Raw genomic sequence first — 18,961 nt, forward strand, 5'->3', positions numbered from 1 at the left:
ATAGTCAAGATAAGGTTGCTTTTAGTCTCTAGCAAAGCATTAACATTAAGGCAGCTATGAGTTCCTTGAGAAATGTCACGTTCTGCACATCTCAGGTATTTGTCAATGGGCTGCAACTTGTATGAAAATTGAATTTTGGCTATATTTCTCTTGCCTTTGTTCTCCTCATCATTATCATATTTCCTATACCTAAACCTTCTATAATATCAAGTGATTTCTACTCAATTATCTGGGATACACAAGGCAGCACTAGACTTCCCTAAAATTTATATCAGTTATGTCCTTTTCTTGACTCATTCCTTTCAGCTAAAAGCTTCAAAACACTATAAACGTCCTCTGGGTTCCTAAACCAATCCTTTGATTCCAGATTTGTATTGACGCCTAAGGCATCCCAGATCCACACAGGCCCAATAATCCAAAATTAGGAGCCTTCAATATTTATACCAATTATTATCTTCTGAAATCCATAGGCTCACCCTATGACATTCATAACCAACCTTGAGATCCCCTTCAGACCTGGGCTTTGAACTCTCAGCCCACACTGTATGCCCTGGTTGAAGAAAGTCATCCAGGGGCGCCTGGGTGGCGCAGTCGGTTAAGCGTCCGACTTCAGCCAGGTCACGATCTCGCGGTCCGTGAGTTCGAGCCCCGCATCGGGCTCTGGGCTGATGGCTCAGAGCCTGGAGCCTGTTTCCGATTCTGTGTCTCCCTCTCTCTCTGCCCCTCCCCCGTTCATGCTCTGTCTCTCTCTGTCCCAAAAATAAATAAACGTTGAAAAAAAAAATTAAAAAAAAAAAAAAAAAAGAAAGTCATCCAAAGGCATGACTGCCAGTTGACCTGTGAGCTGGACCTGGGCAATAGAGTCTCCTCACTCCCTCCCCTGTTCTTGAAATATGGCTTCCACCTGCCTTTCCTACTTCCAGAAGCTAATCCAAGGACATTGCTTGAGATAGGGATGTGGTGTTGAAAACACCTGCATGGTATATATGACTGAACCTAGTTAAGGCCGCTGTATAAATTTTTAAGTTTTGGCAGGGAGGAGCAGAGATTCACTAGTCTTGCTGCTACCGAAGACATGGCCTCATATGTAAGCTCCCTTTGCTCATTAAAACTGCCACCTACCAACCTGGAGTGGGCTGCCTCTTTCTTTAGTCTCTCCCTGCCTTCTGCATTCAGGGACCAATTTCAGATTATATCCAGGAAGTTCCTGAGGAGGTTACAAACCAATACCCCACAAAAAAGACCCTAAGATCCTTACACCTGTGCCCTATATCCTTTAGGGATGATACTAATGATGTTGCTTCCTTATTTAATTTTTAGCTCAAGCCTCCAAAGTAATATTAATGAAACTGCTGCACATATCCTCTGGAACTGCCTGAGCATCCCCGAGATCCTCCAGTTTTGTCGAGGATCACCAAATCAACTTCACAACTCCCATATATTTTTTTTTAATTTAAATTTTAGTTAACATACAGTGCAATATTGGTTTCAGGAGTAGAATTCAGTGATTTGTCACTTACATACAACACCCAGTACTCATCCCAACAAGTGCCCTGCCATCACCCATCTAGCTCATCTCCCACCCACCTCCCTCCATCAACCCTCAGTTTGTTCTCTTGTTAAGAGTCTCTTGTGGTTTGTTTCCTTCTCTTCCCCTCCCTTCCCATATGTTCATCTGTTTTGTTTCTTAAATTCCACATATGAGTGAAATCATATGGTATTTGTCTTTGACTGACTTATTTTGCTTAGCATAATAGATTCTAGCTCCATCCACATTGGTGCAAATGTCAAGGTTTCATTCTTTTTGATCACTGAGTAATATTCCATTGTGTGTATGTACACATACACACAATGGAATATTACTCAGTGATCCACATACACATACACCACATCTTCTTTATCCATTTGTCAGTCGATGGACATTTGGGCTCTTTCCATAATTTAGCTATTGCTGATAGTGCTACTATGAACATTGGGGTTCATGTGTCCCTTTAAATCAGCACTTTTATGTTCTTTGGATAAATACTTAGTAGTGCAATTGCTGGATCATAGGGTAGTTCTACTTTTAGTTTTTTGAGGAGCCTCCATACTGTTTTCCAGAGTGGCTGCACCAGTTTGCATTCCCACCAACAGTTCAAGAAGTTTCCCCTTCCCCTCCATTCTTCACCAACACCTGTTGTTTCTTGTGTTGTTTACTTTAGCCATTCTGACATGTATGAGATGATATCTCATTGTGGTTTTGATTTGCATTTCCCTAATGATGAGTGATGTTGCGCATCTTTTCATGTGTCTGTTAGCCATCTGGATGTCTTATTTGGAATAGTGTCTATTCATGTCTTCCACCCATTTCTTAACTGGGGTGTTTATTTTTTGGATGTTTGATAAGTTCTTCATTTTTTAAAATATTGTTTTACAGTTTATTTAGAGAGAGAGAGAGAGACCGTGCACAAGAGTGGGGGAGGGGCAAAGAGGGAGAGAGAGAATCCCAAGCAGTCTTCATGCTATCAGTGCAGAGCCTGACACAGGGCTTGATCTCACAAACCATGAAATCATGACCTTAGCTGAATTCACGAGTCAGATGCTTAATCGATTGAGCCACCCAGGCACCCAGATAAGTTTTTTATGGATTTTGGATACTAACTCTTTATCAGATATGTAATTTGCAAATATCTTTTCCCATGCTGTAGACTGCCTTTTAGTTTTGCTGATTGTTTCCTTCACTGTGCAGAAGCTTTTTGTCTTGATAAAGCCCCAGTAGTTCATGTTTGCTTTTGTTTCCCTTGCCTTTGGCTACATGTCTATTAAGTTGCTCCAGCTGAGGTCAAAGAGGTTGCCACCTGTGTTCTCCTCTAGGATTCTGATGGTTTCCTGTCTCACATTTAGGTCTTTCACCCATTTGGAATTTATTTATGTGTATGGTGGAAGAAATTGGTCCAGTTTCTGCTGCATGTTGCTGTCCAATTTTCCCAGCACCATTTGTTGAAGAGACATTTTTCCATTGGATATTCTTTCCTGCTTTGTCAAAGATGAGTTGTGGGTCCATTTCTGGGTTTTCTATTCTAGTCCATTGATTTATGTGTCTGTTTTTGTGTCAGTACCATTCTGTCTTGATAACTACAGCTTTGCAATATAGGTTGAAATCTGGAATCATGATGCCTCTAGTTTTCTTTTTTCTTTTTCATGATTGCTTTAGCTATTTGGGGTCCTTTGTGGTTCCATAGAAATTTTAGGATGGTTTGTTCTAGCTCTGCAAAAAAAAATTTTGATGGTATTTTGATAGGGATTGCATTAAATGTGTACATTGCTTTGGGTAGTATAGACATTTTAACAATGTTTGTTCTTCTAATCCATGAGCATGGAATCCTTTTCCATTGCTTTGTGTCCTCTTCAATTTCTTTCATAGGTGTCCTATAGTTTTCAGAGTATAGATCTTTTTTAATGTTAGTTTATTTTGAAAGAGAGAGAGAGAGAGCATGCATGCAAGAGGTGGGGATGGGTATAGAGAGAGGGAGAGAGAGAGAGAGAGAGAGAGAGAGAGAGAGAGAGAGAGAGAATCTTAAGCAGGCTCCACATTCATCATGGAGCCCAACACAGGGCTCAATCTCATGATCGTGATAGCATGACTTGAGTCAAAATCAAGAGTCGGGCACCCCTCAGAGTAGATATCTTTTACCTCTTTAGTTAAGTTTATTCCTAGGTATCTTACTGTTTTGGGTGCAATTGCAAATGGGATCGATTCCTTGATTTCTCTTTCTACTGCTTCGTTATTGGTGTATAAAAATGCAGCAGTTTTCTGCACACTGATTTTATATCCTGAAACTGAATTCATGTATTAGTTCTATAACCCCCATATTAATACTAATTGTTTAGGGGCGCCTGGGTGGCTCAGTCGGTTAAGCGTCCGACTTCGGTTCAGGTCATGATCTCACGGTCCGTGAGTTCGAGCCCCGTGTTGGGCTCTGTGCTGACAGCTCAGAGCCTGGAGGCTGTTTCAGATTCTGTGTCTCCCTCTCTCTCTGTCCCTCCCCTGTTCATGCTCTGTCTCTCTCTTTCTCAAAAATAAAAAAACGTTAAAAAATTTTTAAAAATATACTAATTGTTTAATTTCTTGCCTTAATACCCTAGCTAAAACCACCAAAACTATATTATGATCTCTCTTCACCCTGTCCCCTAGGCCCTAAGACAACCCTGGGTGCCTAGATTGGCCCTAAAATTTTCTAGAATTTAACATTCTTACTGTATTTCTTTAGATAAAGATCTTTAAAACAGTAGTTTTAATTTTGACCTCTTATGGTCCCTTCCAGCTACCTCTCCCCCCACCATAAATCCTAAAGCATCCCTGAATAAGGCCTGAGACCGCCAACTAGCTCTGTAACAGTAAAAAGGTGAGGGTGAGTGAAATGCTATGAGTGAGGGGGCGTGGAGGGAGAGACACGGAGGGTGGGGGAGGGAGAAGACCGCATCAGAAAGAAGAAAAAAATTGGTAGTGGGGAGACCTGGTGGAGGCTCCCCTGCAGGAGTGTGAACCCCAGCCTGGGCACTCTAGTGGTAAGAGGAAGGTGGAAGGAGTAATCATAGAAGTCCTGTGTGAAGAAGGGGGAGGAAGGGGAGGGAGGGGTTGTGGACATAGAGGAGGGTCTGACCTGCCTCCCTCCTATGAAAGGAAGAGGACAGAAGGATAGAAGTTTTGTGAGAAGAGTGAATGGGAGGTGGGGCATGGGAGGGAGGGATGACAGGGTCGTGGAGAGGAGGTAGTGGAAGGAATATTGTGAAGGAGGCACACAGAAGTCCTGGGTGAAGAACAGGTGGAAGGATGTTGTAGGGGAGGCACACAGAAATCCTATAAGAGAAGGCAGTGGAGGAGGAGGGGAAGGACTAATAAGTAAGTAAGTAAATAAATAAATAAATAAATGAAAATCTCATTTACTTTCATCTCTTTCATATTATTTGAAGTCACTTTGTTCTTTATATAACTTCTTGAGGATGCTTTGGTAATAAGTTTTAATCACATATTTGCAATATATTCATTTAAGATGAAAAACTTTGTATGTTCCTTTAAGCTGCATCCCACAATTTTTTTTCCATAAATCTTTTAACTGAAATGAAGCATCTATTTAGGGAAGCGTACATGTTTTAAGGGTACAGCTCAATGAATTTTTAGAAAGTGAGCACAACCTCGTAACCACCACTGAGATCAAGAAATTGAGGGGTGCCTGGGTGGCGCAGTCGGTTAAGCATCCGACTTCAGCCAGGTCACGATCTCGCGGTCCGTGAGTTCGAGCCCCGTGTCGGGCTCTGGGCTGATGGCTCAGAGCCTGGAGCCTGTTTCCGATTCTGTGTCTCCCTCTCTCTCTGCCCCTACCCCGTTCATGCTCTGTCTCTCTCTGTCCCAAAAAAATAAATAAACGTTGAAAAAAAAATTAAAAAAAAAAAGAAATTGAACATTCCCAGTGACCCAGGAGTGGCTGTTTCGCACCTCCCCTACCCCGTGGTGTGTACTTACACTGCTTTGGAAATGTGAAGAGGCATTTTCAGTTGTCACAATACTGGGTAGGACTGAAATCATTTGTCAGGTGGCATCAGAGAGAGAAAACATCCTGCAGGGTGTGGTAGAGCTCTGCCCAACACAGAACTGTCCCACCCAAAATGCAAACAGCTTTCCCACTGACAAACATGGGAGCAGGAAAGCTCATCCTTGGGGCACCTGGGTGGCTTAGTTGGTTAAGCATCTGACTTCGGCTCTGGCCATGATCTCGCAGTTCATGAGTTCAAGCCCCACATCTGGCTCTCTGCTGTCAGCACAGAGCCTGCTTCAGATCCTGTGTCTCCCCCTCTCTGCCCCTCCTCTGCTTGCTCTCTCTCTCTCTCTCTCTCTGTCTCAAAAATAAATAAACATAAAAAAAACTCCTCCTTGGTCCCAGTGCGTGGTCTGTTACACCCTCCATTCCAGACTCCTCATTCCCTGGTGTTTGCAGTTACCTACCAGTACCTGTGCGTTGTCCCTCCTGATGTGTCTACCTGGAAATGCCCTTTCCCAATCAGCCTTAGGGACATGATGCAACTTTCAAAACAGCTCTTCCATAGCTTTACAGCTTGTTATGTGTCCACGCTTCCTGGCTATAAGCCCCTCGAGGACAGGAAACGTGAATTCTGGATTTCTGTGCCCCCAAACACTCAGGAAAATCCCAGGTACAATAACAGGAGTTCAAAAAAGTTTTTTTTAATATGGATACTCAGTGGTGTAGTGTTTGTTATGTTACTTTGTGGGGTGGGAGGAAGCTTTAATACAGTGGGTAATTTGCCATGAGCATCTGTTGTCCTGTTGGTCTTGCAAGTATAGCACTCATATATACAAGGGAATAAATAATAAGTGCATAGCATGATGAATTTAACAAATGAGAACATCCCTGTAACCATTATTCGTTTCAAGGAACAAAACGTTACCTGTGTCAAAGCCCGACAGCCAAAGACCACCAGGGACATGCCTGTGGTTGAGCAAGTTGAATTTATTACTCAGTGCAGTGAAGGAGAATGCACACAGTGTGGTGTCTCAGTAAGGGGTGTTATAAAAGACTTACAGGATATGGGGGGAGGATTGAGGAAGCCAGAAGCGGATCTAGAGCAGGTGCTGTCAGGAAGCAGGGGTATCTGAAATCTATATGGTGGAAGGAATGAAGAGAGACTAAAAGTAATTGGTAAAAAGTAGGAGTCGCTCATCTTGGCTGAGAAAGGGGGGGTGCTTGATCATTTTTGTGGTTTGGACAATGTTCATGTTTTTGTTTGTAGTCAGACATGATTACAGATGTTGTCTTGATCCATCACGGTCATAGAGTGACTTTGTTTTTCTTCTGTGAAATTGTTCCTGTTCAACAGGTGAACGCCAAGGCCAAACTCTGTCAGGCCAGCTCCCTGGCATCAGGGGCTGCCCCTTTCGCACCAGCATCCCAGAATTCCCCTCCTAGCTACTTCCAGGAACAGTCCCTGCAAAGGTAACCATCATCCTGACTTCTCTCAAGCTAGATTAGCTGTGTCTGTGTTTGAACTTTATCTAAATGGCATCACATGGTGTGCCCTCTTTTAGGTCAGCCTTCCAGCCATCATTATCTTAGGAGATTCACCCACATTATTGCATCTACCTGTAGTTCGTTTTCATTACTTTCTAGTATTCTGTTCTACAGATGTGCCACAGATCTTTTGTCCATTCTACTGCAGATTGACCTTTCTTCTTACTCGCGGTATAATTGACATAACATTATATTAGTTGCAGGTGTACAGCATAATGATGTGGTCTTTGCATACATTGCAAAATGATCACAGTAAGTCTAGTTAACATGTGTTACCATACATAGTTACAAAAAATTCTTTTTCTTGTGATGACAACTTTTAAGATCTACTCTTTTAGCACCTTCCAAATATGAATTCTTTATGCACTTTGGACATTGGTCCCTTATCAAATATGTGATATGCAAATATTTTCTCCCATTCAGTAGGTTGCCTTTTCATTTTGTTAATAGTTTCCTTTGCTGTGCAAAAGATTTTAGTGTGATGTAGTTCCACTTGTTTATTTTTGCTTTTATTTTGGTAGCAGGCATGGGGGTGGCCACACTGAGTTCTGTTTGCTTGTGGGATGTTGCATACCTGTGAGATATGCTGACCTCCAGTCAATTTGGTGGTATGAAAATGGGGCAGTTTCAAAGTTAACTGGATTATTCCACCCTCATTTATTCCAAAAAAAAAGTTTTTTTTGGTTGTGGCAGAGATCGTTAAAGCAGAAGGTCCCCAATGAGGAAAGGCACATTTCAGGAGGCAGAGTTCAGCTGCCTCTCCACATCAGGGAATTGTCCTTCCTAAGTTAAACCCCAAAGGTCCTAGGGTGTGAGAAGCCAAATTCCATCACAGATGGACTCCAAACAAAAATCAACTACTCTTTACAAACAGAAACCTCGAATTTTATTCTGTTTGTTGTAGAGAGCAATGGTTACTTGAGTCAAATGTATGGAGAAGTTATTTTATTTACAGTTTTTAATTTTTATTTATTTTTGAAGGAGAGAGAGACAGAGCATGAGTGGGGGAGAGGCAGAGAGAGAAGGAGACACAGAATCCAAAGCAGGCCCCAGGCTCCCAGCTGTCAGCACAGAGCCCAATGCGGGGCGCGAACTCACAGACTGTGAGATCATGACCTGAGCTGAAGTCGGACACCCAACCGACTGAGCCACCCAGGAACCCCTTATTTAAAGTTTTGATACCCAAAATCATGTTTCTAGTGTAATATAGGCTTGACAGAGACAGAAACTAAGGGCATACCATCAGTACCAGATACACTCTTCACAGCTAACATTAGCCATAGGTGGAGACTGGTGCAGTAGCCCTTAAAGGGGCCCAACAATGTCTATCCCACTCACATTAAAAAGCGAAAAGAAAAAGAGTAAGATTTTTTTTAGCTACACAACAGAGCTATTCAAAGTACACAAGTAGTAACTTTTCATCTGTTCAGTGCCAACTTTGTCTCACACTATGTACGGACAGTGAGCTCCACATTTCCTTTCACTGAGTCAGAGTCTTACATTGCCTGCTCTCCCTCACCTACCCCTGGCATCTTGATGTGGGACAGGCCAGAGCGACAGCATTCCTGCTCTGTTCTGCTCTTCTTCACCTAGGCCAGTCTGGTTCTCAGGTAGAAAATGGAAATTTGTGTACAAGGCTACTACACCAAGGAAGAGTCACTGAAGCTTTCACTTACAAGAGACCGCCATTCTCTGTGCCAGTGTGGTTAACACAGCCAGAGGCCAGAGGGGCCCAGAAGAGCCTCTGCCCACAGTTAAGTCTTTGCTGTGCTGGACAGAGTGGCTGCAGCAAAAGTTATTGGTCCATTGGGTATAGGAGAGTAGTTAAAGTCGAGGAGGCAGGTCACCTGGGGGCAGATCCCAGTTCCTTCATCATCCAGCTGGGTGGCTCTTACCCAGACCCTGAGGCCCTCCTCAATTTCCCCTGTAAGTCAGGCCTGCTGCCAACCTCACAGAGGAGCTGTGAGGATTAAATGACAGCAAGTATGTAACTTCCATGGCACTGTGTCTTCCCCTAGTGATTGATCATTAGACATTGGCTGTTCTTGTTCCAAGTCTTTTCAGAAGAACACGCAAGCCATTGACCAGTGTTCCAAGAAAAATGGATCTTCAGGTTTCACAGAGGAGACCAGGTTAAAAAAAAATCAATGATTTAAAGCAGAATATGATCAATGCGTGACCTAGATAAAGATGAACCTAATGTCATGGAGTTCAGGTCATGTTATTTTGAGCTAATTCTTTAAAAATGGGAAGATTTAGTAGACTGACTTCAGAGAGGTGAAATTCCAGGAGGGAGGCTTCACATGGACAAGAGCAAGGAGATGTGAAAGTGTGGGATGTACTTACAGCCTGAAGCCCCATCTAAGATGATTTATGAGACTTAAGACAGGAAACGCAGGGTGAAGCCCCTTCACAGGGGTGGGAATCTTATTTGGAATACACAGGAGAGTCATTGAAGGGAGAATGTGCATATAACGATCCTAACTTGCTAGTAATCACAGAAATCGTAAGATGAGGTATGGAAAGTGGCCACAGAAATTAGGTGAAGTAACAAGAAAATTTTCAGGCCCAGGTAGGAAATTTCTTTCCTCTTCCACACATTCAGAAACCCAAATCTTTGCACACTTATGGTATGCTGGGATTATGCTAAGTGAAGAGATACGGAGTACTATAAAATGGAGTCTGCTCTGGAGGAGCTTTAAAATCTATCTGGAGGGGGCACCTGGGTGGCTCAGTCGGTTAAGCATCCAACTTCAGCTCGGGTCATGATCTCGCATTTCGTGAGTTCGAGCTCCACATCGGGTTCTCTGCTGTCAGCGTGGAGCCCGCTTTCTGATCCTCTGTCTCCCTGTCTCTCTGCCCCTACCCTACTCTCACATGCATGCTGTCTCTCTCAAAAATAAAAAATAAACGTTAAAAAATCTACCTGGAGGACACCCCCATTAATAGTGATTTTCACACAATGAGGAACCAAGAAGACAAATGTTGGGCTCTGGCTGGGAGGGTAGTGTGGCCCAAGGCTGCTAGCACTGAGATGGGGGAAGAATTAGGGTGGAAATGGAACTACTATAATGAAGATCCCTCAAAGTGCTTTGACTCAAACAGACAGAGGCTCATTTTCCCTCCCGCAAGAGTCCAGGGTGATTGGTGGCCCTCTGTGGGTAGAGGGTAACAGGGCACACTGCTGTCCCCCAAAGCACTGTCCCTATCTGCTGCACGGTGAGACTTCTTGGGTCCCAGGCCACCAGGGGGAAGAGTATAGGTCCCATTGGCAGGGTGGTGACTGGAACTGGCTCCTAATACACTGGGAAACCATGTCACACAAGGTCTCTTGCAGTGCAGCTTCTCAGTCCCCCAGGGGCAGAGGCTGAACCCTAGTCCCTAACAGAGGATCCAGCACTTTGCCGACTGAGAAATGACTCCAAGAGTCAATGCACAACAGCATTTCAAAAGTACTATGCATCTGTCACCTGGGTGCTGCTCCAGGTGGGTTCCCGAGGAAGTGGGGGACTCGCTACAGTTGAGAAGGTGCAGAAAGGGCCCGGGGAGTGGGGATCTCAGCCACAATCTAAAGAAGTGTATTCCATTGCACGTGGACAGAAATGGTGGTGGGCCACACAGGAAGGGCTGAAGCAGAGCAGCTCCAGTGCTGGCTGGGGGTCACTCTTCCAAGAGGGTGTGAGCAGAGGTTTCCCAGACGGGGGGGACAGGGCTGGATGATCCCTCAGGGGGTAGGCCCCAAGAAGCCCACCGAGTGATGGGAAAAAAAGAGGGTGCTTCTCCACCCTCTGCAACAGAGAGAGGCTTGACAGGGACATGCAGGCCAGGTGGAAGCCTCCTGTTGGGGGCCAGCTGGACTCTTCCAGAGGAATCCTGAGCACGTCCCATCTTCCCAGCTATCTCTGCCAGGCTGCCAGTTTGTTGAAGACTTTGGGCTCTGCCTCCCTTTGGAAAGGAGACAACGTGTGATGGGTGGGGTCTAGGGTCGGGATGATGGCCTTTTTTTTGGGTGAGATGGAGGGAGGAGTTGATAAAAGGAAGTATTGAGTCATTGTCCTGTTCTGGGTGAGGATTGTTAGGGACTTGTGCTCTGTCTCACACAAAGCAAAGAGAGAGGTCTCAATATGTCATTAGGGAACAGGGAAATGCTTTGTAGTGCCCTGGATGAATTTCAGTGCAGTAGAATACATAAATATAGTTCTAAAATACTCCTCAGGGCATGTGGGTGGCTCAGTCGGTTAAGCATCCAACTTTGGTTAGGTCATGATCTCCTGTTTCATGAGTTCAGGCCCCACATCAGGCTGTCTGCTGTCAGCACAGAACCTGCTTCAGATCCTCTGTCTTCCTCTCTCTGTCCCTCCCTTGATCTCTCTCTCGCTCACTCTCTCTCACTCTCTCTCGCTTTCTCTCAAAAACAAATAAACACTTGGGGTGCCTGGGTGGCTCAGTCGGTTGAGCATCCGACTTCGGCTCAGGTCACGATCTCACAGTTCATGAGTTCGAGCCCCGTGTCGAGCTCTGTGCTGACAGCTCAGAGCCTGGAGCCTGCTTTGGATTCTGTGTCTCCCTCTGTCTCTGCCTCTCTCCTGCTCATACTCTGTTTCTCTGCCTCTCAAAAATAAGTAAACATTAAAACGTTTTCAAAATAGACATTAATTATATTATACATTTGGCAGTTTCTGTCCTTTTTTATCATGACTTTGCTGTGTTGCAGTAGAAGACCACATGCTCCATCACTTCTCTTCTAGGGGAAATTTTTCTAGGGCAGACTCAGAAGTTGCCCCATGGAAGAAGGTGATGTGACTACACCAAATTCCCTCCCAGGTTAGGCTTGCCTCTAACCTTTTCATTACAGCTTCTATCTCCTCTGTTGTGGGGTCTGTACATTTTTAAAGGATTCCCCCAGTAGAGTTACATTGGGCGACAGTTTCACCCAAATATTTCTGCAGCCTTATTAATGGCCTTGGTGGGCCCAGCAAATGTTATAATACCTGTGAGGAAGTAGTTGTGGGTTTGAGTGGAAAGTAGTTGTGGATTTGGGTAGAGACACTCCCATGCAGAGAGTGGTTAGGTTTCTCCACGGGATGGGGCACCTGGGTGGCTTAGTGGTTAAGCATCTGACTTTGGTTCAGGTTATGATGTCACAGTCCGTGAGTTCAAGTCCTGCATCAGGTGAGCACAAGCCTCACTTCAGGTGAGCTCAAGCGCCACATGGGCGAACAAGAGCCCCTGTCTGGGTGAATATGAGGCCCTCTTTGAGTGAGCCCTGCTTCTCTCTCTGCCCCTCATGAGATTATGTCTCTTTCTTTCTCTCCCTGCCCCCGCCCCTTGCTCACTTGCTCTCTCTCTCTCTCTCTCTCTCTCTCTCAAAAAAAAAAAAAAAAGATTTCTCCATGGGATCATATATGAGTTTTGTGAGAATTTTCCTTGCTGTAACACCTAAGAGCTCTGCTAGTTCACTGTGGCAGCCAATGTTACAATTGTTGCAGAGCCTCCCTCCACTCTGAGTGTAAGGTCAACTTGCCCTTGGTGTTGTGAGAGAACGGTTAAAGAGGAATTCCCAAGCTGATTGAGAGAGAGAGAGAGAGAGAGAGAGAGAGAGAGAGAGAGAAAGTGGGAGAGGGGCAGAGAGAGAGAGGGAGGCATAGAATCTGAAGCAGGCTCCAGGCTCTATGCTGACAGCTCAGAGGCTTGAACCCACGTGAGGCTTGAACCCACGAACTGCAAGATCATGAACTGAGCCTAAGTCAGACGCTTAACCAATTGAGCCACCCAGACGCCCCCAAAGCTATGCTATTTTTTAATTGAGGTATAATTGACATATAACATTATATTAGTTTCAGGTGTATAACATAATGATTCAATATTGTTATATACCATGAAATGATCACCACAAAAGTCTAGCTAACATCCGTCACCATATATTGTCAAAAAATTTTTTCCTTGTTCTAAGGACTTAAAAAAATTTTTTTAATGTTTATTTAGTTTTGAGAGAGAGAGAGAGAGAGAGAGAGAGAGAGAGAGCACAAGCAGGGGACAGGCAGAGAGAGGGAGACATAGAATCCGAAGCAGGCTCCAGGCTCTGAGCTGTCAGCCCTGAGCCTGACATGGGGCTCGAACCCATAAACCGCGAGACCATAAACCTGAGCCGAAATCAGATGCCGACTGGGCCACCCAGTCACCCTACCTTGTGCTAAGGACTTTTAAGATTTGCTCTCTTAGAAACTTTCAAATATGCAATACAGTATTATTAGCTATAATTACCATGCTGGACATTACATCCCCAGGACTTATTTATTTTATAATAAAAAGGTAAGTTTGTACCTTTTGACTCCTTTTACCCATTCGCCCACCTCACAACCCCTGACACTGACAGCCATCAATCTGTTCTCTATATCTATGTGCTTGGTTTTAGTTTTTGGCTTTTTTAAGATTCCACATATAAGTGAGATCATATGGTATTTGTGTTTCCCTGTTTGGCTTATTTCACTTAGAATAATGCTTTGGGGGCACCCGGCCAGATCAGTCAGTAGAGCATGTGACTTTTGATCTCAGGATCATGAGTTCAAGCCCCACATTGGGCATAGAGCTTATTAAAATAAAATAAAATAATAGGATAATGCTCTGAAGGTCCATCCATGTTGTTGCAAATGGCAAGGTTTCATTCTTTTTAATGGCTGAATAATATTTCATTATATATGCCATATTTTTTAATCCATTCATTTATCAGTAGACACTTAGATTGTTTCCATATGCTGTCTGTTATAAATAGTGTTGTAATGCACATGGGGATGCATATATCTTTTTACATTTTTTAATGATTAAATTGCTTTTATTATATTGTTATTTTTGTTTTAATCTTTTTTCTTTTTTGATTTCAGTGTAGTTGACCCACAATGTTACAATTACTTTCAGGTGTACAACATAGTGATCCAACAAGTATATACATTATGCTAAGCTCATCTCAAGTGTAGCTACAATCTGTCACCACACAATGCTATTACAATACCACTGGCTATATTCCCTATGCTGTGCCCTTTATTCTTGGGATTTATTCATTCCATAACTGGAAGCCTGTATATTCCCCTCCCCTTTACCCATTTTGCCCAGCCCCCCACCCTACCCAGTTGGTAACCATCACTTTTTCCTCTGTATTTATAGATCTGATTCTGCCTTTTGTTTGTTTATTCATTTGCATATATCTTTTTGAATTCATATTTTTGGTTTCTTTGGATAAATATCCAGAAGTGAAATTCCTGGATTATATGTAGTTCTACTTTTACTTTTTTTTGAGGAACCTCCACACTGTTTTCCACAGTAGCTGCACAAATTTACATTCCCACCAAGAGTGCACAAGTGTTATCTTTCCTCCACATCCTCACCAACACTTGTTATTTCTTATAACTGCCATTCTAACAGATGTGAGGTGATATCTCATTGTGATTTTGATTTGAATTTCCCTGATGATTAATGATGTTGAGCATCTTTTCTGTGTCTGTTGGCCATCTGTATGTCTCCTTTGGGAAAATGTCTATTCATGTTCTCTGTCCATTTTTTAACAGGATTGTTTTTTTGATGTTGAGTTATATATGTTCTTTATATATTTTGGATACTAACCCTTTATCAGATATATCATTTGCAAACATCTTCTCCCATTCACTAGGTTGCCTTTTTTGTTTTGTCAATGGTTTGGGGTTTTGTTTTGTTTTGTTTTGCTGTGCAAAAGCTTTTTATTTTAGTGTAGTTCTAATTGCTTAATTTTGCTTTTGTTCCCTTTGCCTTAAGGGATATAGCTAGAAAAATGTTGCTACAGCCAATGTCAGAGAAATTACTGTCTATGTTACCTTCTAGGATTTTTTTATGGTTTCAAGTCTCATGTTTAGATCTTTAATCCATATTGAATTTATTTTTGCATATGGTGTAAGAAAGTGGTCCAGTTTCATTCTTTTGCATGTTGCTGTCTAGTTTTCCCAGTGCAGCTAACATCCTACTCAGTGGTGAAAAATGGAGATATTTTCCTCTAAGATCAGAAACAGGACAAAGATGTCCACTCTCACCACTTTTATTCAACGTAGTACTGGAAGTCTTAGTCACAGCAGTCAGACAAGAAAATGATATGAGTCATTCATATTGATAAGGCAGAAATTAAACTGTCATTATTTTCAGATGACACAATACATATGCATAGAAAAACCTGAAGATTCCATCAAAACCCTACTAGAAGTAATAAATTCAGTAAAGTTTAAGGATACAAAATTAACACCCAGAAAATAATATTGTTTCTGTACTCTAGCAACAAAGTAGCAGAAAGAGAAATTAAGAAAACAGTTGCATTTATTATTGTACCAAAAAGAATAAAATACCTAGGAATAAACTTAACCAAAGAGGCAAAAATCCTGTACTTAGAAAACTATAAAACATTGATGAAAGAAATTGAAACTGACAAAAATGGAAAGATATACTTTGCTCATGTATTGGAAGAATTAATATTGTTAAAATGTCCATGCTACCCAAAACAATCTATAGATTTGATGCAATTCGTATCAAAATACCAACAGAGGGATGCCTGGGTGGCTCAGTCAGTTAAGCATCCGACTTCGGCTCAGGTCATGATCTTGCAGTTCGTGAGTTCCAGCCCCGCGTCGGGCTCTGTGCTGACAGCTTGGAACCTGGAGCCTGCTTCGGATCCTGTGTCTCCCTCTCTCTCTGCCCCTCCCCACTTGTGCTGTGTCTCTATCAAAAATAAATAAAATATAAAAAAACAATAAAAAAACTTAAAAAAACCCAAAAGACAAAATACCAACAGAATTTTTCACAGAGGGAGAAAAATGATACTAAAACTTCTATGGAACTACAAAATACCCAAAAGCCAAAGCAATCTTAAAAAAAAAAAAATGAACAAGGCTGGAGGTATCACAATCCCAGATTTCAAGATATACTACAAACCTATAGTAATCAAAACAGTATGGTGGCGGCACAAATATAGACACATAGATCAGTATAACAGAATAGAGACCCCAGAAATAAACTCACACTTACTTAACAAAGGAGGCAGGAATATACAGTATGGAAAAGAGTCTCTTCATTAGATAGCGTTTTCATTTTGTTGATGATTTCCTTTTTTTTTTTTTTTTGCATTAGCTTTTAACATTATATAGTCCCACTTATTTATTTTTGCTTTTGTTGCCTTTGCTTTTGGAGTCAGATCAGATCCAAAAAATCATCACCAAGACAGATGTCACATAGCTTCCTGTCTATGTTTTCTTCTAGGAGTTTTATGGTTTCAGGTCTTAAATTCAGCTGTTTATTCCATTTTGAGTTGTTTTTTATGCATGGTGTAATATAGTCTAATGCTTTTGCACGTTGCTGTACAGTTTCAAGAGCCTTTATTGAAGAGACTGTCCTACTAGCATGTGATGCAGTCCCTAATGGCTTTGTTCTCTGCCATGACAGTTCCTCTATTAATGATCCATTTTTGGGGTGCCTGGATGACTCAGTCAGTTAAGTGACTGACTCTTGATTTCAGCTCAGGTCATGATCTCATGCTTCATGAGATTTAACCCCACATTGGGCTCTGTGCTAAGTGTAGAGTCTGCTTGAGATTCTCTCTCCCTCTCCCTCTGCCCTTCCCCCACTCATTCTTTCCATTCTCTCTCTCCCTTTCTTTCTCTCTCACTCAAAATAAATAAATAAAACATCTAAAAAGTTTTCTTCAGAGGAGAGGAAGATGGTGGCGGCATAGGAGGACCTTAGGCTTGTCTCATCCCACGAACACAAGATAACCATCAAATCATCCTAAATATGCCAGATATCAGCCTGAACACTGACAGAACACACTCCACAACTAAAGGGAGAGAAGAAGCCACACTGAAGAGGGTAGGAAGTACAGAGATGTGGTTTAGGGGAGAAACAGATCGTGGCTGCTGCAGAAAGGAGGGAACCATGGTCCTGGAGAAGGGTGAGAGAGAGAGAAACACACAATGAGAATGTTTCCCCAAAACTGTTGGCTTGGAAAAGAAGAGGGGCTGATTTTTGTGAGTTCTTACAACCAGTGGGGCCTGGAGTTTTAAGTTCAGCAGCCTTGGCTGAGATAGAGCCTGAAAGGCACTGCGCTGCTCCTGGAGAGAAGGCAGGGAAACCATTCAGAGGCAGACAGTGTTGGAACAGTGATCTGAAGAGCTCCTGGGGCACACAGTGAGGGAGATTATTCACTCTTCTTGCAGTGGATCCCTGAGAGGCATATAATTTTTCCTAATGTTCTCTTATAATTATTTTTTATTTCTGTGGTGTTGGTTTTTATTTCTCCTCTTTAATTTGTGATTTTTTTTATTTATTTCGGTACTTTCTCTTTTCTTTTTGCTGAGTCTGGCTAGAGACTTTCTAGAGTATGGCTACTGCAGCTTTATTTTGACATTCATTATGTGATAAATGTTTCTCCATCCCCTCACTTTCAATCTGCAGGTGTCTTTAGGTCTAAAAGGAGTCTCTTGAAGGCAACATATAGATGGGTCTTTTTTTCAACCATTCTGACACCCTATGTCTTTTGATTGGAGCATTTAGTCCATTTACATTCAGAGTAATTATTGATAGATATGTATATTGTGCCATATTTTTACTTGTTTATGGACATTTCTCTGATCCTTTCTTGTCTTTATCACTTTTGTTCTCTCCTTTGTGCTCAAATTGTTCTCTTTTATATTTCTTACAGGCCTGGCTTAGTGGTCATGAACTCCTTTAGTTTTTGTTTATCTGGGAAACTCTTTATCTCTCCTTCTATTCTGAATGCAGCCTTGCCAAAAACAGTATCCTTGGCTGCAGATTTTTCCCACTCAGCACTTAGAATATATCATGCCACTCCCTTCTGGCTTGCCAAGGTTTTTTTTTGTTTTGTTTTTTGATAAATCTGCAGCTAGCCTTATGGGTCTTCCCTTGTAAGTTAAGAACTTATTTATTATTATTATTATTATTATTATTATTATTATTATTTTTACCATGAATGCTTTTATTTAATCATTTTTGTTTACAACTGAAACTCTGGGAACTCAAAGTTAACATCCTTGCCCATGAGCTTCTTACAGATGCCAGAGAAAGTTTCAACCTTGTATTCCACATTGTTCTGCTGTGCTTTATCCCAATGTACCTTTATGAGCTGGCTGCCATCCAGTTTCACATGGATTCTCTTGCCTACAAACTCGCTTGGGAAAAGTAAGTCCTCCAGGATCACATCGTGCACGGCTATCAATGTGCAGCTCCTGGGACGCTTTTGCTTATTTTTTGTACAGCTTTTTCGAGTTGACTTAGAATTCTCCTCTGAGCAATAAAGACAACATGCTTCCCACTGAACTTACATGACAATCAGCACAGAGTCTCTATCTGCCCATCAATAAATTCATCATCTGTGTAAAATTTTATTTTTAAGTAATCTATACACCCAACCTGGGGCTTGAACCCACAACCCCAAGATCAAGACTTGCATATTCTACTACTGAGCCAGTCAGGCACCCCTAGCTAGGACTTGTTTTGTCCTGCTGCTTTTTAATTTAATTATAATATGTCTTGGTGTTGGCCTACTTTTGTTGATTTAGATGAGAGATCTCTGTGCCTCTTGGATCTGGATATCTTTTTCCTTCCCCAGAATAGGATGTTTTCAGCTATTATTTCCTCAAATAAATTTTCTGCTCCCTTTTCCCTCTCTTCTTCTGGGACTACTATAATACAAATGTTATTACGTTTGATGGAGTCACAGAGTTCCCTAAGTCTATTCTTGTGTTGTGTAATTCTTGTTTCTCTTTTTTTGTCAGCTTCGTTGTTTTCCATTAATTTGTCTTCTAATTCCTCTGCTTCTTCCAGCTTACTGTTCACTGTATGAAGCCTATTTCCAATCTCATTTATTGAAT

The 18,961-nt window shown here is 42.1% G+C and overlaps 1 non-coding gene across 1 annotated transcript; it reads right to left on the reverse strand.

Annotated features, from left to right (window-relative positions):
• Positions 1-18,400: 18,400 nt before the first annotated feature.
• Positions 18,401-18,465, reverse strand: LOC124509720 (small nucleolar RNA SNORD43). Its single transcript, XR_006961498.1, has one exon. It is a non-coding gene; the product is annotated as a small nucleolar RNA SNORD43 (small nucleolar RNA).
• Positions 18,466-18,961: the final 496 nt, after the last annotated feature.

This window comes from Lynx rufus, unplaced genomic scaffold (assembly GCF_022079265.1).
Source record: "Lynx rufus isolate CCGP_SWC_20201006 ecotype Redwood Valley unplaced genomic scaffold, mLynRuf1.p SCAF_14, whole genome shotgun sequence".
Classification (NCBI taxonomy): Eukaryota; Metazoa; Chordata; class Mammalia; order Carnivora; family Felidae; genus Lynx; species Lynx rufus.